Source organism: Rhineura floridana, chromosome 2 (assembly GCF_030035675.1).
Source record: "Rhineura floridana isolate rRhiFlo1 chromosome 2, rRhiFlo1.hap2, whole genome shotgun sequence".
NCBI lineage: Eukaryota > Metazoa > Chordata > Lepidosauria > Squamata > Rhineuridae > Rhineura > Rhineura floridana.
The window spans coordinates 177,386,125-177,404,292 of record NC_084481.1 but is presented as its reverse complement, the minus strand read 5'-3'; the positions used below and the strand labels follow the sequence as shown (position 1 = coordinate 177,404,292).

Genomic DNA, 18,168 nt, shown 5'->3' with positions numbered 1-18,168 from the left:
CATTAGCTGTGCATTTTTCTTCTGGGGATGCATGAGACCACAGCCTTACAAATGAGCACACATTTTGAGGAACAGTGTTTGAAAGTTTGTTTGAAAACATGTTTGAAAGCATGTTTTCAAAATTGTGGATGACTCACCTACTACAGTGCAAAGGGGAAAAGGGATTGCACTGACATCCTAATAATCAAAGGTGTTCTCAATCATGGAAGTAGCACAGAAAGATCTGAAAAAAATCCCAAGGTGTTCTGTCTCTAAAGAGCACAGGTGGCCTCAGTGGCTAAAGATGCCTTTTATCAGGTTCAGTTGGTAAGGCAGCAACAGCTGTTCCTGGACCAAGACACTTGGCCACTGTGGTCTTAGCATTGGTAACCTCAAGACTGGATTACTGCAATACACTCTCTGTGGGACATCCCATGGGCTTAACCTGAAAGTTGCAACTGGTGCATAAAGCAGCAGCTAGGCTGTCGGCTGGCGTATCCCATTGACATAACACTGCTCTGTGCTGTGTTGGGCACAGCTCAAGATTTTGCTTTTAGCATTTAAAGCCCTAAATAACATGGTTCCAGGTCACCTAAGGGACAGCCTCACCTAATATATCCCTACCCAGCAACTGCACTCCACAGATGGTGCACTGTTGAGAGTATTACATGCCCCCACATGCACTTAGTTTGTATTGGAAACTACCAGGCTTTCAGTGTTGCAGCTCCAGCCCTCTGGAATCAATTACCAGCTGAAATTAGACTGGCACCTAGCATCTTGATGTTTAGACAGCTCCTGAAAGAAGGCTTTCCCTGAAGTGTGACCAAGTCATTTTATGGAATATTAATTGTACATCTGTAGAAATAGTTCTATTGTTTTTAGAGTCTGCATCTGTGTGTGTGTTTTATCTCACTTTATCTTCTTGTATACCGCTTCCAGTGGCTTCAGGCTATGAAGCTGTTTATAAATCTGTAAAAGAAAGGAAGTTAAGCAGGTCTAGACTAAGCTTACACATGAGTGGAAGAGCGTCTGGGAACCTCACATACATCACCTTGGGCTTCTTGAGTGAACCACTATTTGACATCCCTGTCTCCTTGAGAGTTGCAACACTATAGGAGCCTGTAATGCCTCTCTGGCCTGAAAAGGTTGCCATACTTTCTTCATATTCCAGCCTGGTTTCCCCCACACCACCAGAGTCCATGGCTCCTAAGACAGGCTGAGACCTTTTAAGAGCAGAGGCTCCACTCATTAGGGGTGGGCTGCAGGTCTATTTAAGGGTCAGTCTATGTTTGCTTGTTGTTGGAGTGGCCTTGATTGACTGGCATCCTAGGCACCACTGCAAGCTATCTAGGTACTTGCCATGATGATTTGCTTTTTGGAGTTTGACTTCTCTTTTGCTTGACCTCACATATACAAATTTAATCCTCTGCTTTGTTTGACCTTGTCCTGTTGGAACTTGACCTTTGTTTAAAGTGACTTTGCTACTTGGATTTGAAACTGTGACCAGGTGCCCTTACTCTGTGCCAGATCTTGGAAAAGTTACTTTTTTTGAACTACTACTCCCATCAGCCCAATCCAGTGGCTATGCTGGCTGGGGCTGATGGGAGTTGTAGTTCAAAAAAGTAACTTTTCCAAGCTCTGCTCTGTGCCTAGCACTTTCTCCTACTCTGGCTAGAACTGTCTCCCCAAGTTGGGACCACTGCCTGGGATAATCACCAATCCCATGTCCAAAGCTTCCGATGCAGAGGTTGCTATTTCCCCCAGCCTGTTACCGAACATCTCCATTTTGTCCTCTAGAAGCTTCAATTTTGCTTCTCAGCTACATTTCCTCCTTAAAAGAACTAAATTGTATGGCCAGTTCCTCCTGAAAAGTGGGAAAAGAGCCCCCAGATTCCTGGGATGCTGCGCATGAGTAGGGTTCCCTGGCAACCAAGAGGTCTTCTGTATCTTTAAAAGTTGTGCAGCAGGGGGAAGGGAGAATTGCACCTTGTGGTTTTTCCCATTACAGTGTTATAAGAACACCTGCACTTGGCTGACTTTCTCTTCTCCAAAAGATACAGGATCAGGATCAGGCCCTGAACCTGGCAACCCTACGCATGAGCCTTTTGCTTGGCTGGGCGCCATATTGTTGAGAGCTGGTCTCTTTGTCGCATTTGGGCCTTCTGTGTCCAGGGGCTGAAAATAGCCAAAATTAAAACCCCTTCCTTAGTTTTAGAAGGAGTTGGTAGCATACCCCAGAGGGTCTAAAGTGTGTCACGAAACAAGATTTTAAGAATTGCTGTTGTTAATTTGGGAACATTACCCGGAGTAAAGTGGAGCTAGGAAACTAGGCAGCCATCTTTCAGCCCCGTTGGCCATGCCCTCTCCATCCAGACTTCTGATCCCCACTCTTCCTCACACAGCCTTCTTCCTTATGCCACTCAGAAAGTACTCAGAAACTAGTTAGGAGTTGTCTTCAATGCACCATGATGATCTTGCTTTCCCCATTAGGTTTCTACGGGACTACCCAAAGCCATGGCCTTGGATTCAGCACAGAGAGTTAGCCCCTCTCTGTCTTTCCAGCTTCCAGCTCCAAACCAGGCTAACACACACAGGCCACAATCGATCTTGCAATGGAGGGTGAAGAGGATACAGACAGCCCCAGGCAAAACAAGGGACAGAGATGAGAGACAAAATACCACAAAGGAACACTTAGAAAATGCAATACCTTGACAAAAGATTCTTCATGTCTGCCAGTTCTTTATGATATTAGTGTTCCAAACACCTCATCAGCCACTTGACTATCTCTAAATAACCGCATTGATCGTCTTCAGTGTGCTTTCAGAATAAAGGTGGCTGGCTTGGATTATCAAATTGTAGTGATAAATGCTTTATAATTTGCTCTATATTTCAAGTTTTGTAATGGAAACAAGAAAAAAAGGTGTGTGGGAGAGTTTCCTCCCTGCATCGATTTTCTTAATTTGTAAGGTTCATTATATATAGTTTACCCAGAGTAGGGAGGGTCTAAGGGAACAATGTATATACACTGCCTTTTATTAGATCATTGTTTCAAGGAGTCATCCCCCTGTAAATTGCACATAAAGGTGTGCAAGGTTTAATTTTAGAGCTTGTTCCAGGTGTTGGCTGTGTTTAAGACCCAAGGCCACTTATGTTAGATCAGATTTTGGGCGATTATACTGGTTGTTAATGTTTTTCTGGTTAGTATTGGGGGGTATGTTGTGGGAGTTGGGGAAGGGTTGCAAGGAAGGATTAGGGAAGGGGTGGGCAATCCAAGGGCAATTGATAGTGTCATGGCAGAATAAAAAAAATTCTCTGACCGGAGAAAGAATATTTTAATTTCTTTACATAAACGAGTGATCTGGATAAGCTAAAAATTGTAACTCTTAATGTAAAAGGTCTAGGGTGTGATTTCAAAAGGAAAAGTATTATGAGTTATGTGAAACAAATGCTTCCTTCAGTCCTTTTTTTACAAGAAATTTATAAACCAAAACCAAAAGAGGCACTGTTAGAACATGGATATTTTGGAGAGCAATTCCTAGCTGCAGGCATGTCGAAAGCACAGGGAGTAGCCATAATTTTCAGGTGTAATTTTCCTTTTATGGTACAAAAAAATTGGATGGACCCAGAAGGATGTTTTCTTTTTGTAGCAGGATTTTTTGGAGGAAAAGAACATTTGTTTTTGGTACAGTATATGCCCCAAACAAAGGACAGATAAAATTCTTTAAAACAATTTTCAAAAAACTCCCCAAGTTTCAACTTGGTCAACTAGTTATGGGAGGTGAGTTAAATATTAACGTAAAGGGAGTAGATGCAGTCAGACTGAATCAGACCTCCAAAAACCTCACAGGGGGATAAAAATATTCTTTGCCTAATATGGTTAAAAGGATTTTTTTAAATTTACTGCTTATCACAATTTAAAAGAGGCTTGGTTAGAAATACATCCTAATGACCATAGTGTCACTTTTCTTCCTTCGGTTTATCATACACATTCATGGCTGGATGGGATCTTTTATCAGATATGCTCCTTTCTTCAGTTGTAGACACCTCAATAGGGTCAATCAGAATAACAGATCATGCCCCTATAATAGTGGTGATTGAGGTAAAGCAACGCTTGAATGCTACCCCTACCTGGCGGCTGCATCCTTGGCTGCTCAGTTCATCACCTTGTAAGGACACACTCATAAGAACATAAGAACATAAGAAGAGCCTGCTGGATCAGGCCAGTGGCCCATCTAGTCCAGCATCCTGTTCTCACAGTGGCCAACCAGGTGCCTGGGGGAAGCCCGCAAGCAGGACCCGAGTGCAAGAACACTCTCCCCTCCTGAGGCTTCCGGCAACTGGTTTTCAGAAGCATGCTGCCTCTGACTAGGGTGGCACAGCACAGCCATCATGGCTAGTAGCCATTGATAGCCCTGTCCTCCATGAATTTGTCTAATCTTCTTTTAAAGCCATCCAAGCTGGTAGCCATTACTGCATCTTGTGGGAGCAAATTCCATAGTTTAACTATGCGCTGAGTAAAGAAGTACTTCCTTTTGTCTGTCCTGAATCTTCCAACATTCAGCTTCTTTGAATGTCCACGAGTTCTAGTATTATGAGAGAGGGAGAAGAACTTTTCTCTATCCACTTTCTCAATGCCATGCATAATTTTATGCACTTCTATCATGTCTCCTCTGACCCGCCTTTTCTCTAAACTAAAAAGCCCCAAATGCTGCAACCTTTCCTCATAAGGGAGTTGCTCCATCCCCTTGATCATTCTGGTTGCCCTCTTCTGAACCTTTTCCAACTCTATAATATCCTTTTTGAGATGAGGCGACCAGAACTGTACACAGAATTTCAAATGCGGCCGCACCGTAGATTTATACAATGGCATTATGATATCGGCTGTTTTATTTTCAATACCTTTCCTAATTATCTCTAGCATGGAATTTGCCTTTTTCACAGCTGCCGCACACTGGGTCGACACTTTCATCGTGCTGTCCACTACAACCCCGAGGTCTCTCTCCTGGTCGGTCACCGCCAGTTCAGACCCCATGAGCGTATATGTGAAATTAAGATTTTTTGCTCCAATATGCATAATTTTACACTTGCTTATATTGAATTGCATTTGCCATTTTTCTGCCCATTCACTCAGTTTGGAGAGGTCTTTTTGGAGCTCTTCGCAATCCCTTTTTGTTTTAACAACCCTGAACAATTTAGTGTCGTCAGCAAACTTGGCCACTTCACTGCTCACTCCTAATTCTAGGTCATTAATGAACAAGTTGAAAAGTACAGGTCCCAATATTGATCCTTGAGGGACTCCACTTTCTACAGCCCTCCATTGGGGGAACTGTCCGTTTATTCCTACTCTCTGCTTTCCGCTTCTTAACCAATTCCTTATCCACAAGAGGACCTCTCCTCTTATTCCATGACTGCCAAGCTTCCTCAGAAGTCTTTGGTGAGGTACCTTGTCAAACGCTTTTTGAAAGTCTAAGTACACTATGTCCACTGGATCACCTCTATCTATATGCTTGTTGACACTCTCAAAGAATTCTAATAGGTTACTGAGACAGGACTTTCCCTTGCAGAAGCCATGCTGGCTCTGCTTCAGCAAGGCTTGTTCTTCTATGTGCTTAGTTAATCTAGCTTTAATAATACTTTCTACCAGTTTTCCAGGGACAGAAGTTAAGGTAACTGGCCTGTAATTTCCGGGATCCCCTCTGGATCCCTTTTTGAAGATTGGCGTTACATTTGCCAGTTTCCAGCCCTCAGACACGGAGGAGGACCCGAGGGACAAGTTACATCTTTTAGTTAGCAGATCAGCAATTTCACATTTGAGTTCTTTGAGAACTCTTGGGTGGATGCCATCCGGGCCCGGTGATTTGTCAGTTTTTATATTGTCCATTAAGCCTAGAACTTCCTCTCTCGTTACCACTATTTGTCTCAGTTCCTCAGAATCCCTTCCTGCAAATGTTAGTTCAGGTTCAGGGATCTGACCTATATCTTCCACTGTGAAGACAGATGCAAAGAATTCATTTAGCTTCTCTGCAATCTCCTTATCATTCTTTAGTACACCTTTGACTCCCTTATCATCCAAGGGTCCAATCGCCTCCCTAGATGGACTCAAGGAAGCTAATCAATTATTTTAAGGAGAATGATATTCCAGGAATGCCAATTGGTATTCAGTGGGAGGCAATGAAGGTGGTGGCTAGGGAAGTCTATATTAAAGAACTACATAATATTGGGAAGCACAATAACATACAAACGAAAGCGTTAGAGACTGATATAGCAAATTTATTGAAAATATATGGAAGTACTGGTTCACCTAAGATTCTCCCAAAAGTGGAACAAAAAAGAATTAGATCTCCTTGCCACAAATAAAGTTCTGTTTAATGTGCTATACACAAAACAATTTTTTTAAAAAAATATGGCAGTAAAGGCTCCAGACTTTTAACAAAAGACTCAAATGGAGACAAATAATTTCTAGAGAATTCACTGTTCAGAAATCGAATGGCTCTAGGGCTTGGACATCAGAGGGCATAGGAAATGTGTTCACATCCTTTTTTAAGGATTTGTATTGGGAACACCAAGTATCACAAGATATGACAACAAGATATGTAGACGGCCTGTGCTGTGAACAGCTTGATGAGGAGGGGAAAGAAGAAATGAAAGATACAGTATTACCTGAGAGGAAATTAAATTAGTTATTAACTCCATGAAATCGAACAAATCATCTGGCCCAGATGGCTTCACTAATGATTTTTTAAAGCATTTTAAAGAGGTTTTAATTCCCAAATTGCTAATTTTGTTTAATGGTATTCTTCATGGGGATCCCCTGCCTCAGACATGGTCCACTTCAAGACCTGCTGTGATTCCAAAACCTTTCAGAAATCCCACTTTAGTTGATTCATATAGACGTATAGCATTATTAAACACTGATTATACAATTTTCATTTCAGTTATTGCACATAGATTAAAATTAGTTATAAAGAAATTAATTCACCCATATCAATCAGGTTTGTTTCCCCGAAGACAAATTGCAGACCCAATTAGACAGATTTTGAATTTAATTTATTATAACAAAAATAATAAATCCCCATTAGCATTTTTAACTTCAGATATTTATAAAGCATTCAATTGTGTTCATTGGCCTTTCATGATTGAATTAATACACAAAATGAATTTTGGTAATCAATTTATTGAACTTTTACATAAAATATATTCCCCAACTACAGCAACAATATGAGTGAATCTCCGCAATTCAATATTTTCAGAGGCACAAAGCTGGGGTGTTCTCTCTCTCCCCTCCTCTTCCTTCTAGCTATAGAACCACTTGCTATCTCTCTCCTAGCAATAATAATATAGAGGGAGTCAAAATTGGACAAGAATCTCATCTTTTGAGTATTTACACAGATGACATGGCGCTTTTGGTGTCTGACCCCTTAGAGTCTTTCCCACACATAAAAAATGAACTTCAGCAATTGGCTAATATCTCTGGATTAAAGATAAATCTGAGAAGATCAGAAGCTATGTGCTTTTATCTGCCACCTAATTTCCAGAAACAATTCTCAGCTGCCTTGGACATAAACATATGTCCAAGACAGGTGAGATATCTAGGAATCCAAGTGCATAGGAATCTTAAATTGATGATGTGTACTGCCTTCAAGTCAATTCCGATTTATGGCGACCCTATGAATAGGGTTTTCATGAGGCTGAGAGGCAGTGACTGGCCCAAGGTCACCCAGTGAGCTTCATGGCTATGTGGGGATTCGAACCCTGATCTCCCAGGTTGTAGTCCAACACCTAACCACTATCCCACCTTAAGAAATTAGTTTTAGTTAATTATAGACCACTTTGGTATAAAATTAGAGTCAAATTATATAGATGGAAAACATTAAAACTATATCAGCCAGAATTGCAGCAGTCAAGATGACATTACCTAAACTTACTTTGTCTTCCATGTTCTTCCAGTGCATGTCACAGATAAGCAGTTGATGATCTGGCAGAAAGAATTGAAAAAGTTCATATTTAGTGACAGGCACCCAGAATTAGATAGTCGCTACTGTATTATTTCACCAAAAAGGGGGGTTGGGGTATTCCACATCTGAAATATTCTTATGATGCTAGCCAGTTATATCATCTAATCTACTTAATATTAGATTGTAAAATGAAGAGATGGGTAGCTTTGGAAAATATAATCTTACGAAGTATTCCAGTTGGAACTACATTTTTTCAGACTATGTCAAAATCCACATGGAAACAGGAAAAGAAATAACATTCACCAGGACGCTGATACAGAGTTGGCGCCACTGGGGAAAGAGTTTATTGTTCAATCCCTCTGGATTAGCACCATTATTTTTTCACCATTTTTAAAAAACAGGAATAGAAACTTACCATGGCAAGCTTGGAGGGAACAGGGTTTTTTTTAGATTTTGAGATTTCTTCACAAATAAGGTTTTGGTTACTCAACAAGCGTTTAACGATGCTATAGGAGGACAAGGTGTCCAGTGGTTACACTGGAGATAGATTTTAGATTTCCTAGCTCGACCTGAAATCAAAATGCAAGCCACTTCAGTCCTTTTGCCATTTGAAAACATTGTTCTGGCCACCAAAAACAGGGATAAGGGGATTGCCTCCCAAATATATGGAGTTTTGCTATCATTGTGTGGCGATGGCATTGGTTTAAAAAAGGCATGGGAGGGAGATTGGAGAGGCGTGGTTGATGAGCAGGAGTAGAGGTCGTTATGGAATAAACCATTGGTTAATACCTCATCTCCACAAATTAGAGACTCTATGTTAAAAGACTCCTGTTAACCTTTCTCAGATCAATTCAGTTCACATTCCTCTTCACTCAAGACCTATCACCCTATGTGATGGGAATGTACCTGGGTACAACTTTTCTGGACCTGAGTCTTTGAGGAAATACAAAGCATCACAGCCTCGGTTCCAGAAACATCCCCATAACTTGCAATTCTGAATCTCTTTGAAGGGGCTAATAAGAATTTAAAAAATAAGTCTGACATAGGTTACAGGGTCACTATTGCAACTCACTGGAAAGACCTAGTTGGAGCTACAATGGATCATTGGTACCAAAAGGTCTGGTACCTGTTTTTTTTGGAAAAATTAACGGCCAAACTTCGATTGGCTGAAGGACTGACCAAGATAGATAATTTCTTAAATACATGATAGCTGTTTGTTGCATATGTTAATCAAAGTGAATATGGAAATAAACCACCCATGCAAAATGCTCAAGTTTGGAACGCCTGAGAGCTGTGGTGATACTCTGGATCCCCTAGGTAGTATATAGCCTTGATACTGCAGTTTGACTTTTACTTTGCCCTTTTATATTCTTATAAATGATTTTTCTGGTCATAGATTCTTTAATAATTACAAAGAATTGATACTGACAAGAGTTGCCTATAAAGTTTTATTTCTGCATATTGCTGGGATGGGAGGGGTGGGTTAGGTTAATATTATTACTATTAATCAATTTTTATTTTTATGATATTCTGTTCCTGCTTATTGTAGTTTCCTTTGGTGAAAAAGAAACAGGTTCGATTTATTCTTCATTTTGAGATCCATTTTACTTTTATTTTTGCAGATTTTAATAGATTTATCTGTGATGGAATTTGTAAAGTTTGTAAAACCCATAAAAATTACATTAAAAAAAGAAGTCTGGATGGAGAAACAGAGTTTACCATGTGACTCTTTGGATCCTGGCCACAGTAGTTGTGCTTCAACACATCCCTAAGGCTCAGTTCCATGTGTGGTTTTAATTTAATTATTTTTGTGTTGCAAAATGCCTTGGGTGCCATTTGTATAAAGATGTTCGACATTGTTAAGAGGCTGGCTGCACCTGGGACTGGTCAGAGGCTTGACAGAGCTGAACCTTGTCTCCATGGAGCCTCCTTGCAGCCTTGTGGGAAGCACTTTCCATCAAGGCATGCTATAAAGAGGGAGAGACATTGGAGGAGACAGCAGCCATAGGAGCAGCATAGGTTGGGAAGGAAGTGGTACTTAGAAGCAAAGAAATGTCTCAGCGTGGGAGATGCAGCAGAGAACAACAGGAAACTCTTTCTGGGCTGAAACACAGTGGTGAGACAAGGAAGTGCACACCTTCCAGGAGCAGGTATTGAGGGAAGTAACCCCAGGGAGAGCTCAGTGATGAGTCTCACAAGGGGCTCACAAAGGCCTCTGTGAAGGAAAGTTTGGGGGCTCTGAGAGCACTCATTTGTTGGCTGCTGTCGTCTGGGAGAGATTGCAGAACAAGGACATTTAAAATAAATCCTTTACATCTTGCCAAGAATCATGTGAAATAAGCTGCTTATTCTTACATCCAACCACGCAGTAGCCATGGTCCAAAGCTGAGTCGGATATGCATAAGCACATTCACAACTGTGGACATCTGTGTGCTTATCTTTGTATTGGAGGATTGAAATCTATCACCAACAGGTATTTCAATCCGTAATCCAATTTGAGTATGTTTTCCTATTTACAACACTGTCACAGTTTGATTGAAAGTTCTCATTGCAAGCCACAAACTCACTAGAAAAATCAGACTAGTTTTGTAGATGTTGTCTATGAGACCAGAACATCAGCAGAGTGTTTTTTTTTAAAGGTAAAGACTATGCATGTTGCATGTTTTCACCTCCAGTCTCTTATGCTAGTTGCCTCTGTTTTGTGGACCCAGCCTTCTCAGATGAATGAGATTTGTCAAAATGTATTGGTATGTATTTTTTAGATAGCAAAAATTCTTTTTTTATCACATTAAACAGTAATGATTGGCTGTACATGATGTCTCATTTTAGTAACAGATGCTTTCTGAAATATTCAGGACTTTAAAAGGAGCCTTCTGTGCTGTTCTGGTTTGTGTATAAATATTTATTCAGGACAACTTCTGAAAAATGTTCCACCATTGATGTCTATAAGTAAAGTGCACAGTAAACCTCATAGAAAATTCACCTTGAACTAGATAGATTGCTGTACACCATATTCTCAGGTGAACCAGATACATACTTTAAGACCATGGTTAGACAGGGGGATCATAGATGACCCACCACCACCACCATTTTTCTTCGCACCCCCTGTTCTACCATCCTAGGATTAGGTAGCTTGGCACCTGTCATTCAGCCTAAGAAAACTCACAGCACATTTTAGGCCAGTGTGTAAACTAGATTCATAAAAGGAAACACACACACACCTAAATCAGCACTCTTAATCTGTCATGGAACGGTTCTCACCATAATTCTATACCAAAAGGCACAGACTGCTACCATGTTGTGGAAATACTATACAAATACAAACGTCTACACATATTTTCCTTGTTCCTTTCTTTAGCTCAGTGGCGAGGAAACCTGTGGCCCTCCAAATGCTCTTGGATTCCAACTCCCATCAATCCCAGCCCACTGGGGTGACATCTGAAGCCACTGGAGACGGCAAGTTACAAATCGAAACATTTTGTTTCTTCTCCTCTGAGACAACACAGCAATTGACAACACCATGCACTCTAAATATCCCTACTAAAGTATTAGAAGGCATTTTTAAAAAATATAAACCCAATTAAAAATGCTGACATTCAAAAAAGCTTCTTCCATTTTCAATGCTTATTTTTGTCTTCTCTATTTGCACATCAGGTGTGGCATATGCACAAAAACCCTCTTGCTTTTAACCAGAACATGCAAAAGCACTTGTTTCATTTGCTGGAACTATAGAAGGTCTCTACTTTATGATCTTTTATCTGAAGTAGGTAAAATGATGCCTTCAGGGAGTGGGGTGGGGTGGGGGACTGGCCTGAATATTTTGCCGCAAGCATAACATCTAAAAGACTTCTGTTCAGCATGCATTAAATTGTGTGTTTTTAAAGGATGCTTTAAACATCTTAAAGCAGACATTACAGGTAGAGACACACTTACTGTTCTGCTAGTTGCAGTGCATTTCCATCTCTTTTCTGAAAATGGAGGCACATGACAAACGCCACCCCTTTTAACTGTAAAACCTGGTGGGATCAGCTTGAGTGTGGTGTTTTTAAATTCGCAACTGATTAGCAGATCATCCTGTTCCCCCTCCAGATGTGGCCAATGAAAACTCTTTGCTGTAAGTGACTGGTGTGTTCACAGCCTACATTGCTAAACCTTCTTAACTTTTCTCCTTTGCTCTTCACTGGTAGAGCAATCATCGTAACAGCAACTAGCACTTTGGTCCATTTTCAGCTTTTTATTATCCAAGCAGAATGAAATAACTTTACAATCAGTGCTAAGAATAGCTTCCTCAAAACTCTGCTTCCATTTTGATTTCAGCTACACAGGTTGACTGGGATTTCTAAAAGTCAGAGGACTATAGAGGATGTCTGAGAATTAAATGGAAGATTTAAATTCAAAGCAGTCTCCCAGATGACTGACAACTTCAGGCAAATTCAGATTTTGAAATTTCAACCAGCGCACACAGTTTTTATGTGGGTTCTTTTCAGTATTGGTAAGCTGATGTTTTTTTAAATGGATGGACTGTCTAAATGTCTTCATGCAAAGAATACAGTGAAAGGACTTCTATCCTGTGTGAGTAAGATAATGTCTTTGAAGCTTGGAAGAAGAAAGGAAGGTTTTTCCACACCTGTCACATTTGCACACTTTATGTTTATTATGTATATTTTTAATTGAAAGCTGAAAAAGTGCATTGAAGTACTTCTGGATTATCAAAGAAACCATCATCTCATGAGCTATAAAGTCATCTTTATTATACACTAAGTCATCCATGATTAACACACTTTCACAGGTAAACATACCTTTCTGATTAATTTCTAAATCAGTGGTTCCCAACCTGGGGTCTGTGACCCCCAGAGGGGCCGGGAAGTCATCCGGGGGGAGGCTGTGAAGAGCCAAGACTTATTTATTATTTTTTAAAGATGTCTTCAGGATGGCCGAAATAAACTCAGCAAGTGCGAGCAACTTTCATTCCCAGCTCCTTACCCTGCTCCTCAAGGAGACCAGCTGCTGATTGCTCTTCCTGAGCTCCCAGCTCCTTAACCCCTTATGGAAAAGAGTAGCCCTAGCCTGTGCATGCTGCGCAAACCAGTTGCAGCACCAGCAACAGCAGAAGGAGAGTGCAGATATGGCGGTGAAGATGTACTGAGTGGGAGGTGTGTGTGTGTGTAGCAGAGGGGAGTCCTCTGGCCTTCTGGCAACCCCTTCCCACAATCCACCAGACTCCTGCAATGCGAATGACACAGAAAGAGGCACACAGCAGCAGCAGCAGCACACTCTCCCCTCCCTGTGCATTTTCCTGTAGTCCCACACAGGCCATTACCAGGCTAAGGGGAAAGTGGTGGTGATGGAGGGAGGTGAGGGAGAGAAAAGAAGGGGAGGACTCTCCTCATCCCTTTGCTCAGAAAAAGGGGGAGAGAAAGAGGTGGCGGTTGAGGAGGATTCCACCCTCGCATTCACTTGTCTACTTCTCTCTTCTCCCTTCTGTGGGACACCCTCCCTTTGGTGTAAGGGGACAAGAGGGGGGATGAGGAAAAGAACAGGAGTGGGACCATGTGCACTTGTCTGATTTCTCACTGCTACCACAAGTCACTCCAAAAAAGGAAGCACCTAGAATGGACACACAGCCCATTTTACTACAACCCCCCCCCATCCTCATGTTCCAGTTGCCCTCTCTTCCCACATGGCTGCTCGTCTTCACTTCCAGCTGCCACCACCTTTTCCTTGCTTCCTTCTTTTGACCCAACAAACCTCTCCTCCAACCACAACTTGACATGCCTTTCCTCCCTCTAACCCTGCCTCTTCCTTTGTATTATGTCTATCTCTCTTTTTCTTCTCTCTTCCCATTCACACTCACTTCCCCCCCTCCCCTGGCACCCAAGTTTGGTCCTGTTTTGATTTTGCATATAGGCTTGTCTGTAGGGTTGCCAGGTTCTTGGCCTGAGACTGATCCTGTATCTTTAGGAGAAGAGAAAGCTAGCCAAGTGCAGGTGTTCTTGCAACTCTGTAATGAGAAAAACCACAAGGTGGAATTCTTTCTTCCCCCTGCACAACTTTTAAAGACACAGAAGACCTCTTGGAGGCTGGGCCTGGCAACCAAGAGGTCTTCTGTATCTTTAAAAGTTGTGTAGGGGGAAGAAAGAATTCTACCTTGTGGGTTGTCTCATTACAACGTTGCAGGAACACCTGCACTTGGCTGACTTTCTCTTCTCCTAAAGATACAGGATCAGTCTCAGGCCAAGAACCTGGCAACCCTACTTGTCTGAGCCATGTGTTTAAATTTATTACATATTTATTTGGTTTTAATTTCCTGCAAGGCAGTTTTCTCTCTCTTCTGACTCTGTTTGTCCACCTGCATGCAAATCATGGTGAAGACCAGAGTAGCAGGAGAAGGAGGAGCAACAATTAACATGTGAGGGTCATGAACTTTTTTGAGGTTCCAGAGGGGGTTCTGTACTTATAAAGGTTGGGAACCACTGTTCTAAATCATGGGTTTCTTGATGCTCTTGCTGGGATAATGCCATGGGGAAATCATTTCCTTTTTGTTGCTCTTGTACATGTCAAGCTCACTGTGACCAGAATTCTGCTTGCTTGATGGAACCAGATCATGATTTCTAAAGTGATGCATTTTCACATTTTTCTTGTATGAAAAGGGAAGTCAGGTATGCTTGTGTTTTCTCAAAAGCTGGCTTTACAGTGGTAAATCTACCTATCTGATATTGATACTTTGTAATCTCTTAGGCTTCCTTCCAGTAGAGTAGTGTCAAATTTAGAAGTGCAGGGTCCTTTTTCATGAGTCATGCAATGCTCCCTTGCAGCCACTCACTCACTCACTCACTCACTCACAAAACTTGAGCAAGCCCCCTTCAGTAAGTAAGCTGTTGGAATTAAGCAGATTTTCACCCGCCCACAGCCTTCTCTTGCCCTGCGGTTTGGCACCTCCTCTTCCTCCTCCATAGTCTGGCCCTGCTGGGGAGGCTGTTGCTGAGGTTTCTGCTCGATTGTTTGGCTCAGGGGGCCCTCCTCTCCTGCCTTCTCCTTCTTCATGGTGGCGGGGGTGGTGGCAGATTAGAGGGGGCCACCTGCAGAAAAAGTAATGGGATGGTGTCCCGACTGCCTACTACACAACTGTTTCCTTCACATTTGTGCAAAGGTAAGCTCAACCTATATTCTATACGGTAACAGAACCTGTGTTCTGTTTTAAAGTACTGGTCTCATTCAGAGCATTGCTAAGGTGCAACATAAATACAGGCCCCTTCCAAGTCTACTATTCTATGATTCTATACTTGGATTCCTGCATTGAGCAGGGGGTTGAACTCAATGGCCTTGTAGGCCCCTTCCAGCTCTCCTATTTTATGATTCTACAGTGAAAGCCCAAATGGATTCCTCTAATGGGAGTCATATCTGGTAATAATCTCAATATCTTTCTTTGTGCTTTCCAGTGCTGTCTGTAGCATAGGGCTCTTAGGACTCTTGCTGTAATGCAGCATACAGAGTAAAGTCATGTTTGCAGCTTAAAGCAGCTTGTGATTCCCAAGTTTGCTTTGGGCTTTGAAACCCTGATGACAAGCAGAACATTGGAAAGTATTCTCTTCAGCGTGCATGAACTGCTAAGATTTTCAAGCATGTCAACTGGCGGAAGATTTCCTACACGCTTAAATGGCTTTTGGCCAGTGTGGATGTGCAATTGCCTATGCAGCTTAGATTGTGAATCTTGCTGTATGTCTTACACATATATGCACGTTTCTCCTCCTGGTGCCATTCAGAAGATCAGATCTCATGTGCAGATTGCTGCACACACCTCTCTTTTTTGTTGTAAAAGATTTTGGGCAAACAAAACAACAGAACATCCCCTGACCAAGTCTCCCTTGTCTTTTTTGCTTGGCACTCTTTGATCTTTCAACTTGCTCAGCCTCACCCTGGATGTTCTCACTGCAAAGCTGTTGATGTCTTTGGAGTGCAATTACAATTTTGAAGTTCTTGTGACAAATGTTACACTTTAAAAGGGAGCTTATGGGCGAATCAATGTCTCTCCAGATGGACCAACTGCCTAAAAGTTTTGCAACTCGCATGACATTCATATGGCTTTTGGCCAGCGTGTATAAGATAACACCTAGATAGTTTGGATGGAGATTCAAACTGTTTTGTGGCAGATGTCACACAAGTAGAGCCTTTTCTCATATATTTGGCTGGTTTTTACACCCCGCTGAAACATTTAGCATTGTGTAAATCAAGCTATGTGATTCATATTTTGTCAAGAACTTTGGCAAAAACAAAGCCTTTCAGCTGGAACGACCAATACTTTACTGGATATCACTGAACAGTACAAATATTTTTTAAAATAGATTTTATTTGTTGTCTTTAAAATCATGCCACTTCATCCTATGCATTTCCTCAGAAGTAAGTCCTGCTGTGTTCACTGGGACCTATTCCCAGGTTAATATGCTTACCTGATATACCAGCTACAAACTTTTTAAATTAATAATGAGAGCTAATCCATCCAACATTAATACATATTCCTTAAAATATATTTATTTAAATTAAGATTGTGTATATATAGGCACCGAGGATTGTATTCAACAGAATACTAATGTGAACGTTAGTGCAAGGATTTCTTCTTCCACGATGGAATGTTCTCTCCCTCTCTTCCCTCTGCACAGCCCCTAAATCTGATGTGAGGGTTCCCCCAATCCTCTAGAGCAGATCTGAGGACAGTGGGGGGGGGAAAGAGGAGAGAATCCTACTGCGCTAGCGCTAATCATTGTGTTAGTGCAACGATTTAGTTGCATACTGCCCAGAATATTTTCTATATAGAAAACCAAATGCTGAACACAGGAAGCTGCCTTTATTGAGTGAGACCATGGATCCATCTAGTCCAGTACTCTTTATCGTGACTAATAATAGATCTCCAGGATTAAGAACATAAGAAGAGCATGTTGGATCAGGCCAATGGCCCATCTAGTCCATCATCCTGTTCTCACCGTGGCCAACCACAGATGCCCGTGGGAAGCCCACAAGCAGGACCGGAGTGCTAAAGTACTCTCCCCTCCTGTGGCTACCGGCAACTGGTTTTCAGAGGCATACTGCCAGTGACTATGGTGGCAGACCACAGCAATCATGGCCAGTAGCCATCAATAGCAGTATCCTCCTTTAATTTGTCTCACCTTCTTTTAAAGCCATCCAAGTTGGTGGCCATCACTACCTCTTGTGGGAGCAAATTCCATAGTTTCACTATGCGCTACATGAAGAAGTATTTTCTTTTGTCTGTTCTGAATCTTCCAGCATTCAGCTTTATTGAATATCCACGAGTTCTAGTGCTATGAGAGTTACTTTTTCCATGCCATGCATAATTTTATTCACTTCTATCATGTTGCCTCTTACTTGTCTTTTCTCTAAACTAAAAAGCTTCAAATTCTGCAACCTTTCCTCACAGGGGAGTTGCTCCATCCCTTTCATCATTCTAGTTGCCCTTTTCTGAACCTTTTCCAACTCTACAATATCCTTTTTGAGGTGAGGCAACCAGAACTGCACAAGGTATTCCAAATGTGGCTGCACCATAGATTTATATAACACCACCAGTAGCTTTATTTTTCAATACCTTTCCTAATGATCCAGAGCATGGCATTTGCCTTTTTTGCAGCTGCTGCACATTGGGTTGACACCTTCATCAAGCTATTCACTACGACCCCAAGGTCCTGGTCCTGGTCAGTCACTGCCATGAACGTGTACATGAAATTAAGATTTTTTGCTCCAATATGCATAACTTCCACCTGTTTACATTGAATTTTGCCATTTTACCGCCCATTCTCTCAGTTTGGAGAGGTCCTTTTGGAGCTCTTCGCAATCCCCCCCCTTTTTTTTATAACCCTGAACAATTTAGTACCGTCAGCAAACTTGGCCACCTCACTCCTCACCCCTAACTCTAGATCATTTATGAGCAAGTTAAAAAACACAAATTGCATAAAGTACTGGTTTCTATCTATTCAGCACTGGTTAGGCCTCATCTTGAGTACTCCAGTAGTGGACACTGCACTTTAAGAAGGATAAAGACAAACAGGTACAGGTTTATAGGAGGGCAACAAGGATGATCAGGGGACTGGAAACAAAGCCCTGTGAAGAGATACTGAAAGAACTGGGCATGTTGATCCTTGAGAAGACTGAGGGGAGATACAGTCACACTCTTCAAGTACTTGAAAGGTTGTCACACAGTGGTGGGTCTTGATCTCTTGCCAGATCA

General features: G+C 41.7%; 1 long non-coding RNA gene across 2 annotated transcripts; it reads right to left on the bottom strand.

Annotated features, from left to right (window-relative positions):
* Window positions 1-551: 551 nt before the first annotated feature.
* On the bottom strand, window positions 552-12,837 carry LOC133378374 (uncharacterized). Of its 2 annotated transcripts, none has more exons than XR_009760986.1 (3): window positions 12,734-12,837; window positions 7,895-7,954; window positions 552-948 (listed from the first exon to the last, which is right to left on the bottom strand). It is a non-coding gene; the product is annotated as an uncharacterized LOC133378374 (long non-coding RNA). The 2 variants fall into 2 exon arrangements; XR_009760985.1 differs by lacking the exon at window positions 12,734-12,837 and adding an exon at window positions 11,868-11,940.
* Between the last annotated feature and the right edge of the window lie 5,331 nt (window positions 12,838-18,168).